The sequence below is a fragment of the Moschus berezovskii genome, chromosome 9 (genome assembly GCF_049115385.1).
Source record: "Moschus berezovskii isolate FMDL1 chromosome 9, NW_MosBer_1.0, whole genome shotgun sequence".
In the NCBI taxonomy this organism is placed as follows: Eukaryota; Metazoa; Chordata; class Mammalia; order Artiodactyla; family Moschidae; genus Moschus; species Moschus berezovskii.
In genome coordinates, this window is record NC_142468.1 from 38,432,537 (window position 1) to 38,444,867 (window position 12,331).

The 12,331-nt window shown below is 43.0% G+C and overlaps 1 pseudogene; it reads left to right on the forward strand.

The window, feature by feature from the left end:
* The first annotated feature begins 4,669 nt into the window (after positions 1 to 4,669).
* On the forward strand, positions 4,670 to 5,974 carry LOC129562962 (cyclic AMP-dependent transcription factor ATF-4 pseudogene; annotated as a pseudogene).
* Positions 5,975 to 12,331: the final 6,357 nt, after the last annotated feature.

The following is a 12,331-nucleotide window of genomic DNA, read 5'->3' on the forward strand; positions in this document are numbered from 1 at the left end:
GAGAGCTGACTTACAATGTTGTGTTTGTCAGTGTAGAGATTCTTCATTAGTTATCCCCATACATGTATTGACTCATCTTTGCTTTTCTCATATACACATTATTATAGAATGTGTAGTACACCACTCTTTCTAAAGTAGGTCTGTGTTGATTCTATATTCTGTATGTATTTATGAGTATAAGTGAATCCCAACCTCCTAATTTATTCTTTCTACCCACCACTCCCCTTTGGTAACCGTGTGTTTCCTGAGATGGTGTGTGTATTTCGTTCTTATAAAATAGCTCACTGGTATCAGTTTCTCCTTCTGAGGTTCGTCACTTACTATGCGTGTTCTAGATTAACCTATGATTGTTCTAGATTCTCCCTGAAAATGGCATTATTTTTGTTCCGTTTCCTGATGTGGGTGAAGTGTGGAGCCCAGTGATGGTTTCTTCTTCAAGAAAGGTGCATCCTAGTTCCCTCATGCAGGTGCATCCCCTGTCCAACGATGAGAGACCCCAGGTATGTGACCTGTGCCTCCTGGGAACGCGACCCTAAGCTACTTTGAACCTGACCAAGTTCTGTCTGCATGGTAGATTCGGACTTCTGCAAGTCCTGTCTGCACTGATTATGTTTAGGTGATCATGTGTCTCTGCAATGGAAACATTTGCACCTGACCGGGTCCTCCGTGCAGTAGGACATGGAGACCTGGGTAGAGGCCCGGCCTGGCGTCTGTCCCGGAAAGCTCCACGCCTGCCTCTGAATGCCAGCACTCAGATGTCTGGGGTCTGGAGCTGGGGTGGGTTTCTCTGGGTAACCGTGCTCTTCTCTGAGTGGAGATTCATGGCCCTCCCAGGGGTCAGTGCTGAGGTAGGGCTCTTCGTCTTTCCCTCTGACAAGTTCACCTTCCCTGGGGCTCATCGAGACCCCTCAGGTAGGCTACCTGGTTGGTGTTGTTCAGTCTCTAAGTCGTGTCCAACTCTTAGTGACCCCATGGACTGCAGCACGTCAGGACTCCCTGTCCTCCACTATCTCCTGGAGCTTGCTCAAACTCATGTCTGTTGAGCCGGTGATGCCATCCAGCCATCTCATCCTCTCTTGTCCCCTTCTCCTCCTGCCTTCAATCTTTCCCAGCATCAGGGTCTTTTCCAATGAGTCAGCTTTTCCCATAAGGTGGCCAAAGTATTGGAGTTTCAGCTTTAGCATCAGTCCTTCCAATGAATATTCACAGTTGATTACCTTTAGGAATGACTGGTTTGATCTCCTTGCTGTCCAAGGTCTCTCAAGAGTCTTCTCCAGCACCACAGATTGAAAGCATCAATTCTTCAGTGCTCAGACTTCTTTATGGTCCAACTCTCACATCCATATATGACTACTGGAAAAATCATAGCTTTGACTATATGGACCCGGCTTGTTTACCCACTGGGGGCCCGCTGACTACAGCCACGGTGTCCTGATCAAGAGAATTTGTGACCCCAGGTGGGGGGGGGTGGGGGTCTGGGGACTGTGTGAGTCTTACCCCATCTGTGTGGGTCAGAATCATGTGCAGAGGGAGACCATATACTCAAAGCTAAGCAAAAGGGAAGAATACATGTGAACTTCACTTGACTTTTGTTTAGGAATTAATGCTTTACAATATCATTTTATACAGGCCTGTGCCTATTCCCTCTTTACCCCTCCAAGGTTTCCCATCCCTGGGGCTCCTGGAGACTCCTCAGGTGAGCTACCTGGTAATTATTCCAATTCACCAGCACGAGCATGGCAAGAAGGGAGCAGGTTTACCTGGGCAATTGATTGCAGGGCGCATGGATCAGGCAAAAAGCCAAGGGGCAGCAGGTTGCTGCTGTGATCTCGTTCCAGTAGACCGTCCATGCTCGGCAGAGACCAGACCTGCCCCTCGTCTTCCAGCCCAGTGTCTGCTGTGTTTTCGCAGCACCTCAGTGGGACAACAAAAGACTGAAGCTGCAAACACCAAGGCAGTGTGTTCAACATCATCAGGACAGCTGTAAAAGCAGTTAATGTCACATAGAACCAAAGAGAAAAGAGGAGGATTTCTCTGGGACAAGTGTGGGGGAAGGAGACAGACCCAATACTTCGATCTACCAAGCCAGGAGATCACAGGAACTCACTCGTTTCCACCGTAGGGGCCCAACCAGCAGAGACCTGGTGTCCTAACCAAGGGTCTTGCCACCCCAGGTACAGGGTCTTGGAGGTAGGGTCACCCTGGAGACTGTGGATGTGTGACCCCAGGTACAGGGTCTGGGGACAGGGGTCACCCTGGAGACTGTGGCCTGTGACCCCAGGTGCAGGGTCTGGGTATTGTGTGGGTCTCATCCCATCCACACGGGTCTGGATCCTGTACCCAGAGACCCCATATGGGCTCTTTACCTCAGTGTGTCTTGTCCCCTCTGAGATTTCCAACATCTGAATTGGGGGTGTCGCCCTGATTAACCTGTGGTCCTTTTTCTTCTCTTCATATTGTCACATTCACATGAGATTAGGCACCTGTGACGGAGAAGGCAATGGCACTCCACTCCAGTACTCTTGCCTGGAAAATCCCATGGACGGAGGAGCCTGGTAGGGTGCAGTCCGTGGGGTTGCGAAGAGTCGGACACAACTGAGTGACTTCACTTTCACTTTCATGCATTGGGGAAGGAAATGGCACCCCACTCCAGTGTTCTTGCCTGGAGAATCCCAGGGACGGAGGAGCCTGGTGGGCTGCCGTCTCTGGGGTCGCACAGAGTTGGACACGACTGAAGCGACTTAGCAGCAGCAGCAAACATCTTTAAAGGCTAGAGAGGGTGTGGTGAGAAGAGAGTGGCCAATCTGATGAATGTGAGTGCTTACCTCATCGGACTTTTGATTTGCATTTCTCTAGTCAGTAGTGATGCTAAGCATCTTTTCATGTGCCTATCTCCTATCTGTAGGCTTTCCTCAGAGAAATAACCATTTCGATCCTTGGCCCATTTTTTTCCCCTTGGTTTGTATGCATTTTTGATATTGAGCTGGGTGAGCTGTTTGTATGTTTTGGAGATAAATTCCTTGTGAGTCTCTTCCTTTGAAAATATTTCTTCCTATTCTGAGGGTTGTTCTTGTCTTTCCTTGAGGGTTTCCTTTTGGTATTCAAAAACTTTTAAGGTTGATTCGGTCCCATTTTCTGATTTGTGGTTTATTTTTCATTTTTCTAAGAGGTAGATCCACAAAGAACTTGCTGCATTCATGTCAAATTGTGTTCTGTTTATATTTTTCTCAAGAATTTCATAGTATCCATCCTCACAACTGGGTTTTTAAATCTATTTGGAGTTTATCTTTGTGTATGGTGTTAAGGAGTATTCTAACCTCATTCTCGTTTTCATGGCTGAAGGAAGTTTCACAATGTCCTCCACAGTGGCTGTTACCAATTTACATCCCAAGCATTGGTGGAGGAGGGTTCCCTTGTCTCCACCCCCACTCCAGCACTTATTGTTTTGAGAGTGTTTGGCCATGGCCATTCTGACTGGTGTGATATGATACCTCGCTGTGGTTTAGATGTGCATTTCTCTAATAAATAGTGATGTTGACATTTTTCTTTTGATTATTTTAAAGGGTGTGGATTAAACTTACTTCTTGAAATTGGCTTCACTAACACCTGCCTTGTTTTGAATTCTTTTCTGATGACCACCCCTAAGGCATTTCTCCGTGCCTTAGGAGGGCAGGTGTTTTTACTTTGTGAAATGAAAATATCTCCTGCCATATTAATAAACAAAAATGTCACAGCCATCAGTGATATCTGGCCTCCAACTGTGAATGAGGGCTCCCCAAACTGCAATCCAGAGGATGCTGCCACCCCCCATGGTGATTCCTGAGGAGTGGAGGGAATGCAAGAAGCAAGGTGAACTAGGAAACAGGATTGGCCCAGATAGCTGAAGTGCATAAGAAAGGAAAGAATTCAGTGAGCCCAAAGGCTTGCACCTTTCCATACACAGAATGCTAAATTCCTTAACTGGATATCTGATCTTTTTGCTGTTCAGACTGCCTGCTCCCTTTTTTGCAAACTTGTATATAGCCTGACTCCCCCTCCTGTCTCTTTGGAGCAGTTTTGTTAGAGCTACTGAGATGCTGTCTCCCAGGCTTGGAGTTGTAAACATTCCCACCAAGTAAAATAACTTTCTACTTTCAGGTTGTGACTTTATTTTTTAGTTGACAACTTACCTACCTTCAGTTCAGTTCAGTCGCCCAGTCGTGTCCAACTCTTTGCGACCCCATGAATCACAGCACGCCAGGCCTCCCTGTCCATCACCAACTTCCGGAGTTCACTCAAACTCATGTCCATCGAGTTGGTGATGCCATCCAGCCATCTCATTCTCTGTTGTCCCCTTCTCCTCCCGCCCCCAACCCCTCCCAGCATCAGACTCTTTTCCAGTGAGTCAACTCTTCACATGAGGTGGCCAAAGTATTGGAGTTTCAGCTTTAGCATCAGTCCTTCCAATGAACATCCAGGACTGATCTCCTTCAGAATGGACTGGTTGGATCTCCTTGCAGTCCAAGGGACTCTCAAGAGTCTTCTCCAGCACCACAGTTCAAAAGCATCAATTCGATTTTTTTTCTTCCTCCCGCGCATAGATGTAGTTCCTCCGGGCAAGTGCGCACAGTCTGTCCTCCCGCTCCCCCTGGGTCCGCGGCCACCATGGCGCATTAGAGGCAGCAGTGCCTGCGGCAGCATCGGCCTTTGCAACAGCAGCAGCAGCAGCACCAGGCTCTGCAGCGGCAACCCCCCAGCGGCTTAAGCCATGGCGCTTTTCACGGCATTCAGCAGCAGCCTTGCTGTAACCGACAAAGACACCTTCGAATTAAGCGCATTCCTTGAATTAAGCACCAAAACCTCGCAACATGGCCGAGATGAGCTTACTGAGCAGCGAGGTGTTCGTGGGGGACTTCGTGTCGCCTTCGACCAGTCGGGTTTGGGGGCTGAAGAGAGCCTAGGTCTCCTAGATGGCTACCTGGAGGTGGCCAAACCTCATGGGTTCTCCTGCGACAAGGCTAAGGCAGGCTCCTCCGATTGGCTGGCTGTGGCTGGGTTGGTCAGTTTCTCAGACAACAGCAAGGAGGATGCTTTCTCCGGGACAGATTGGATGGTGGAGAAAAAGGATTTGAAGGAGTTTGATTTTAATGATACCCTGTTGAGTATAGATGACCTGGAAACCATGCCAGATGAGCTCTTGGCTACGTTGGATGACAGGTGTGATCTCTTTGATCCCCTACTCCAGGAGACTAACAAGGAGCCCCCCCAGATAGTGATCCCAATTGGCCATCTTCCAGAAAGTTTACCAACAATTGACCAGGGTGCCCCTTTCACCTTCTTGCAACCTCTTCCCCCTTCCCCAGGGGCCCTGTCTTCCACTCCAGATCATTCCTTTAGTTTAGAGCTATGCAGTGAAGTGGTTATCTTTGAAGGAGATAGCAAGCCGGACTCCACCACTTACATTACTGTGATTGCTCAGTGCATAAAGGAGGAGGATGCCCCCTCAGATAATGAAAGTGGCATCTGTATGAGCCCTGACTCCTCTCTGGGCTCTCCCCAGCATAGCCCCTCCACTTCCAGGGGCTTTCCAAAGAAGAGCCTACTATCTCCAGCTGCCCTCAGTGGCTCTTCCCGCCCCAAACCCTACGACCCTCCTGGAAAGAGGATGGTAGCAGCAAAAGTAAAGGGTGAGAAGCTGGACAAGAAGCTGAAGAAAATGGAGCAGAACAAGACAGCAGCCACTAGGTACCGCCAGAAGAAGAGGGCAGAGCAGGAGGCCCTCAATGGTGAATGTAAAGAGCTAGAAAAGAAGAATGAGGCTCTGAAAGAGAAAGCAGATTCCTTGGCCAAGGAGATCCAGTATCTTAAAGATCTGATAGAAGAGGTTTGCAAGGTAAGGGAGAAGAAAAGTGTCCCCTAGTTAGGGTAGTCAGGAGTATGTGCGCTTGTATATAGGAGGCTGAAGCTGTGTTTTAATAAATTATTTTGTAGTGAAAGTAAAACAAAACAAAACAAAAGCATCAATTCTTCAGCGCTCAGCTTTCTTCACAGTCCAGCTCTCATATCCATACATGACCACTGGAAAAACCATAGCCTTGACTAGACGGACCTTTGTTGGCAAAGTAATGTCTCTGCTTTTTATTTTTATTTTATTTTTTTTTTGAAGGTATTGGTGAAAAACAGTTTTTGTTTTTATTTTCAACAATGTGTCTTGGGGCGAAAATCATACAATGTATAAAAGCATAACCAAGGAAATAAAAATATACCTGAAATCCCATCACTATTGATAATTTTGGTGACTCACTATTAATATATTACTCTCTGCACGTAAACATGACTGACATGCAGTTTTACATAAATTATGGTTTGTGTTTATAATACAAACTGTTGGTTTTTTTTTTACAAACTTTTTTATTTTATTTTATTTTTTTTCCAATTTTATTTATTTTTTCAAGTTGAACAGACTAAATTTCTTTAAACAAACTTACTTATACTCCAGAGTCCTTTAAAAACTTAATAGCATTTATACATTGAAGATATTTGATTTTCTTGTAACTAGCACTTCAAATGCAACAAGCATTTGAAGCAACAAGCATTTGACCCAACAAGTAAAACTTTCTACAGTTCATAACTTTTATAAATAAAATAAATTAAATGTACAGTGAATAAGTTCTCTGAAATGTTTCAATATTTCTGCAGGTTTCGTAACATCGTAAAATACATTTCAACTAAAATTCACAAATCTAAAAACCTGTTAGGCATTTTTAGGCGTTTTAAGTTGGAAATGAAGACCAATGTTACATCGTAATATGCCAATTACAAATAGTACTTCAAATAGCAAATACTACAGTTTGTCCCAAACTTTAAAAACTATTCATGAACTCAACACTGAACTATTGATGGCTATGAGAATTGTTTCCTAGCCTTTTTGAAAATTTCAACCCATTTACGTTTAAGGTAATTATTGATAAGTACGATCCCGTAGCCATTTTCTTTATTGCTTTGGGTTCAAGTTTATACACTCTTTCTGTGTATCCTGTCTATAGAAGATCCTTTAGCATTTGTTGGAGAGCTGGTTTGGTGATGCTGAATTCCCTCAGCTTTTGCTTGTCTGTAAAGCTTTTGATTTCTCCTTCATATTTGAATGAGATCCTTGCTGGGTATAGTAATCTGGGCTGTAGGGTATTTTCTTTCATCACTTTAAGTATGTCTTGCCACTCCCTTCTGGCCTGAAGAGTTTCTGTTGAAAGATCAGCTGTTATCCTTATGGGAATCCCCTTATGTGTTATTTGCTGCTTTTCCCTTGCTGCTTTTAATATTTGTTCTTTGTGTTTGATCTTTGTTAATTTGATTAATATGTGTCTTGGAGTATTTCGCCTTGGGTTTATCCTGTTGGGGACTCTCCGGGTTTCTTGGACTTGGGTGATTATTTCTTTCCCCATTTTAGGGAAGTTTTCAACTATTATCTCCTCAAGTATTCTCTCATGGTCTTTCTTTTTGTCTTCTTCTTCTTCTGGGACTCCTATGATTCGAATGTTGGAGCGTTTAACATTGTCCCAGAGGTCTCTAATATTGTCCTCATTTCTTTTAATTCGTTTTTCTTTTTTCCTCTCTATTTCATTTATTTCTACAATTCTATCTTCTAGTTCACTTATCCTGTCTTCTGCCTCTGTTATTTTACTGTTTGTTCCCTCCAGAGTGTTTCTGATCTCATCTATTGCATTATTCATTGTATATTGACTCTTTTTTATTTCTTCTAAGTCCTTATTAAATCTTTCTTCCATCTTCTCAATCCTTTTCTCCAGGTTATTTATCTGTAACTCCATTTTGCTTTCAAGATTTTGAATCATTTTCACCATCAAAATTTGAAATTCTTTATCAGGTAAATTCCCTATATCTTCTTCTTTTGTTTGTGTTGGTGGGCAATTATCTTGTTCCTTTACTTGCTGGGTATTTCTCTGCCTCTTCATCTTGCTTATACTGCTTTGCTTGGGTTGGCCTTTCCCTCTTCTTACAGTTTGTGGAGTTCTCTTTATTATGTAGTTTCTTCGCTGTGTGTGGGGTTGGACGGGTGACTTGTCCGGGTTCCCTGGTTAGGGAAGCATGTGTCGGTGTTCTGGTGGGTGGAGCTGGATTTCTTCTCTCTCCTTTAGAAGACAATGGGCTGCTTTTCTGGGAGCCTGATGTCCTCTGCCAGTATTCAGAAGTTGTTTTGTGGACTTTACTCCGCGTTCAAATGTTCTTTTGATGAATTTGTGGGGGAGAAAGTGGTCTTGCCATCTTATCCCTCCGCCATCTTGTTCCTTCCTCCCCAGAACACTGGATTCTTATATTCCACTTGGTCGTGGAGTATCTCTTCCCAGCTGCTCCAGCAAGGCGCAGCCACTGTACCTTACCTTGGACGAGGGGTATCTCTGTCTCTGCTTTTTAATATGCTATCTAGGTTGGTCATAACTTTCCTTCCAAGGAGTAAGCGTCTTTTAATTTCATGGCTGCAATCACCATCTGCAGTGATTTTGGAGCCCAAAAAAATAAAGTCAGCCACTGTTTCCACTGTCTCTCCATCTATTTCCCATGAAGTGACGGGACTAGATGCCATGATCTTAGTTTTCTGAATGCTGAGCTTTAAGCCAACTTTTTCACTCTCCTCTTTCACTTTCATCAAGAGGCTTTTGAGTTCCTCTTCACTTTCTGCCATCTGACACCAAGGGTGGTGTCATCTGCATATCTGAGGTTATTGATATTTCTCCCGGCAATCTTGATTCCAGCTTGTGCTTCTTCCAGCCCAGCGTTCCTCATGATGTACTCTGCATATAAGTTAAATAAGCAGGGTGACAACATACAGCCTTGATGTACTCCTTTTCCTATTTGAAACCAGTCTGTTATTCCATGATGGAAGCTAAGGCTCTGTAAATGTTATTGTATTCTCTTTATTCTATAATGGTTACTTAGCAAAAGATTTAGTCTTGCTTCTCTACTGAACCTCAAATGAGAGCCTTTAAAATTGTAACTTCTCTCTTCAGGTAATGCAACAGTAACACATATATTGATGTGTGTGTAATATAGCATACACTTTGCCCAGATGGACTTATAATAGCAAAAATCTCAATGAAATTATTTAATATGTACCCTTTCTGAAAACATGCCCTGGTAAGACCAACTCATTGGATGGACTGAGTAGAAGCTCCAAAGCACTTCCCAAAGCCACACTTGCAAGAAAAAAATGTCATGGTAAATGTTTGGTGGTCGGCTACCGGAACTAATCCACTACAGCTTTCTGAATCCCAATGAAACTACTGCATCTGAGGATCATGCTCAGCAAATCAATGAGATGCACCAAAAACTGCAAGGCTTGCAGCCAGCATTGGTCCACAGAAAGGGCCCAATTCTTCTCCATGACAATGCCCCACCTCAGGTCTCACAACTAACACTTCATAATTTGAATGAATTGGCTCTGACATTTTGCCTCATCTGCCATATTCACCTGACCTCTCGCCAACTGACTGCCACTTTTTCAAGCATCTTGATGACTTTTTGCAGGGAAAACACTTCCACAACCAGCAGGATGCAAAAAAAAGCTGTCCAAGAGTTCATCATATCCTGAAGCACAGATTTTTTTTTTTTTTTGCTACAGGAATAAACAAACTTATTTCTCATTGGCAAAAATGTGTTGATTCTAATGGTTCCTATTTTGATTAATAAATTTATCATTGAGCCTAGTTTTAATGATTTAAAGCTCACAGTTTGAAACCACATTTATGTTGGCCCCAAACTAATAGATGGACAAAAGGCACATAATAAGATGCTCAGCATCACTAATTATTAGAAATGCAAATCAAAATCACAATGAAACACCACCTCACACCAGTCAGAGTGGCCATCATCCAACCTTCTCATAGATAGGACACAAGTCAGGATCTTTATGTATCTTTGTACCTATTTGCATCTTTCATTCATAAAACGATTAATGGCAGAGAGGCAGAAGTAGCATGATGCTTTGAAAGGTTCTTGATTCTCACCAAATGAGAATTTCTAACAAAGTATTTATTTTACATAAAACTGAGAGATGGTATTAAATGTAAAATTATGAAAAAGAAGGAACTGAAGAAGCTATGATGCAAATGTTGTTGAATTCTTTTGTCAATCTCAGGGAGAGAATATTAAATGTTTAATGGCATTTTAATGATGATAACCTCAGAATTAGAATTCTCCAGCAGTGTTAGTGCTGAGGGAGGCTATTTAATACATTTTTAAAATGTCATGTAGGTGGGATTTACATAAATAGCAGCAGTTATATACACATGCAGATAACTAACATTTGCTTTGCTAATATGTATCACTGTAAATCTAAGACAGGGCACAGTACAATAGATTAAAACATTTATCCAACCAACGAAACAGGCAAATTAGCTAGTTGCCATGGAATTTTCAATTGGAAAATCCCTGACTAGATCCAGGTATGTTATGTTAAATTAGTGTCTTCCTTTATCAGATAATTTCAATAATCTGAAGATGTGAGAAAGAAGCAGCACATCTTTTGTCTTCAATAGTTTGTGAATGCATGAAAAGGATGTTGGATATTCTACATCCAAAAGAGTGGAAGGCTCTTAGTCCTCAGGGCAACAAACAGTATGCTGTAACTCTGTTCCCTTGGGCACATGGAGCTTTAGAACTTCCTGTCAACCCAAGTTCAGTGCTGTTCCTTTGCTTAACTCTCATGTCTCTGAGTAAGATAGTCATCATGCTACCATCAGGGAGCACGGGTAAGCCAGTTTCATCTAGAGAACTAGAGTTCATGCCCACAGAATTTCATGTAAAAGAAAACAATCCCTCAGATCCATCAGACCAGCTTTTACATGGAAGTTCCTGAGCATGAACATGTGTGATTTAATCTGCTTCTCGAACCCAGGACATCTGAACAATTGCTTGAGGTCCCCAAGGAAAACAGAGATCATGAAAGGACAAAGCAAGCTTCATCACCAACTCCTTTATGATGGTTTCTGGTGGTAGACATGACAACATGGAGAACATGCCTATATCAGATGGACATGAGTTTGAGTAAGCTCCGGGAGTTGGTGATGGACAGGGAAGCCTGGTGTGCTGCAGTTCATGGGGTTGCAATGAGTCAGACATGACTGAGTAACTGAACTGAACTGATTATGGTGTATAACTATTTTTTATGCATTGTTGGGTTCTATTTGCTAATATTTTCATGTAGATTTTTACACTTATGTTCATGAGAGATACTGGTTTGTAGTTTCTTTTTTTAGAATTTACTTTTGGCTGTGCTGGGCCTTCATTGCTGTGTGGGCTTTTCTCTTGCAACAAACGGGGCTTACTCTCCGTTGGTGGTACATGGGCTTCTCTTTGAGGTGGCTTCTCTTACTGCGGAGCATGGGCTCTAGAGCACAGGTTCAGTAGTTCCGGTGCATGGGCTTAGTCGCTCTGTGGCATGTGGAATCTTCCCAGACCAGAGATCAAACCTGTGTGCCCTTCCTTGGCACATGGATTCTTATCCACTGTACCAACAGGGAAGTTCATTATATGATTTCTGTTGTTTTGAATTTGTTAAACTGTGTCTGTGGCCCAGAATGTGGTATGGTACATCTTTGTGAATCTTCTGTGTGAGCATGAGAATAATGTGTGTTCTATTGTTGCCATAATTCATAGATGTGAATTGTATCCAGTTGATCGATGTTACTTTTTTAATATTTATTTATTTGGCTGTGCCAGGTCTTAGTTGCGGCATGCAGGATCTTCATTGCATCGTGTGGAATCTTTTGTTGCAGCTCACAGACTCTCTAGTTGTGATGTGCAGGCTCAGTAGTTGGAGGGCGTGGGTTCTAAAGCATGTGGCTTCAGTAGTCATGGCACATGGGCTTAGTTGCTCCATGGCATATGGGATCTTAGTTCCAGAACCAGGACTTGAACTCGTGTCCTTTACATTGCAAGGCTGATTCTTAACCACTGGACCACCAGGAGGTTCCTAGATATTATTGTTGAGTTTAACTCTGTCCTTTCTGATTTTCTGCCTGATGATCTGACCATTTCTGATAGACAGGTGTTGAAATCTCCAGCTCAGATAGTGGATTTACCTATGTCCTTTGCAATTTTATTAGTTTCCTCTTCACAGTTTGTCTGTTATTAGGTTCATTCACATGAAGGATTGTTATGTCTTCCTGATAATTGATCCCTTTATAATTATTTATCTCTGATACCTTTCCTTGTTTTGAAGTTTGCTCTCTGTGAAATTAATAGGCTACTCCTGCTTTCTCTTGACTGCTGTTTACATGTGGATTTTCTTTCATCTGTTTGTCTTTATACCCAGCATGAGTTTCCTATAGACAACATA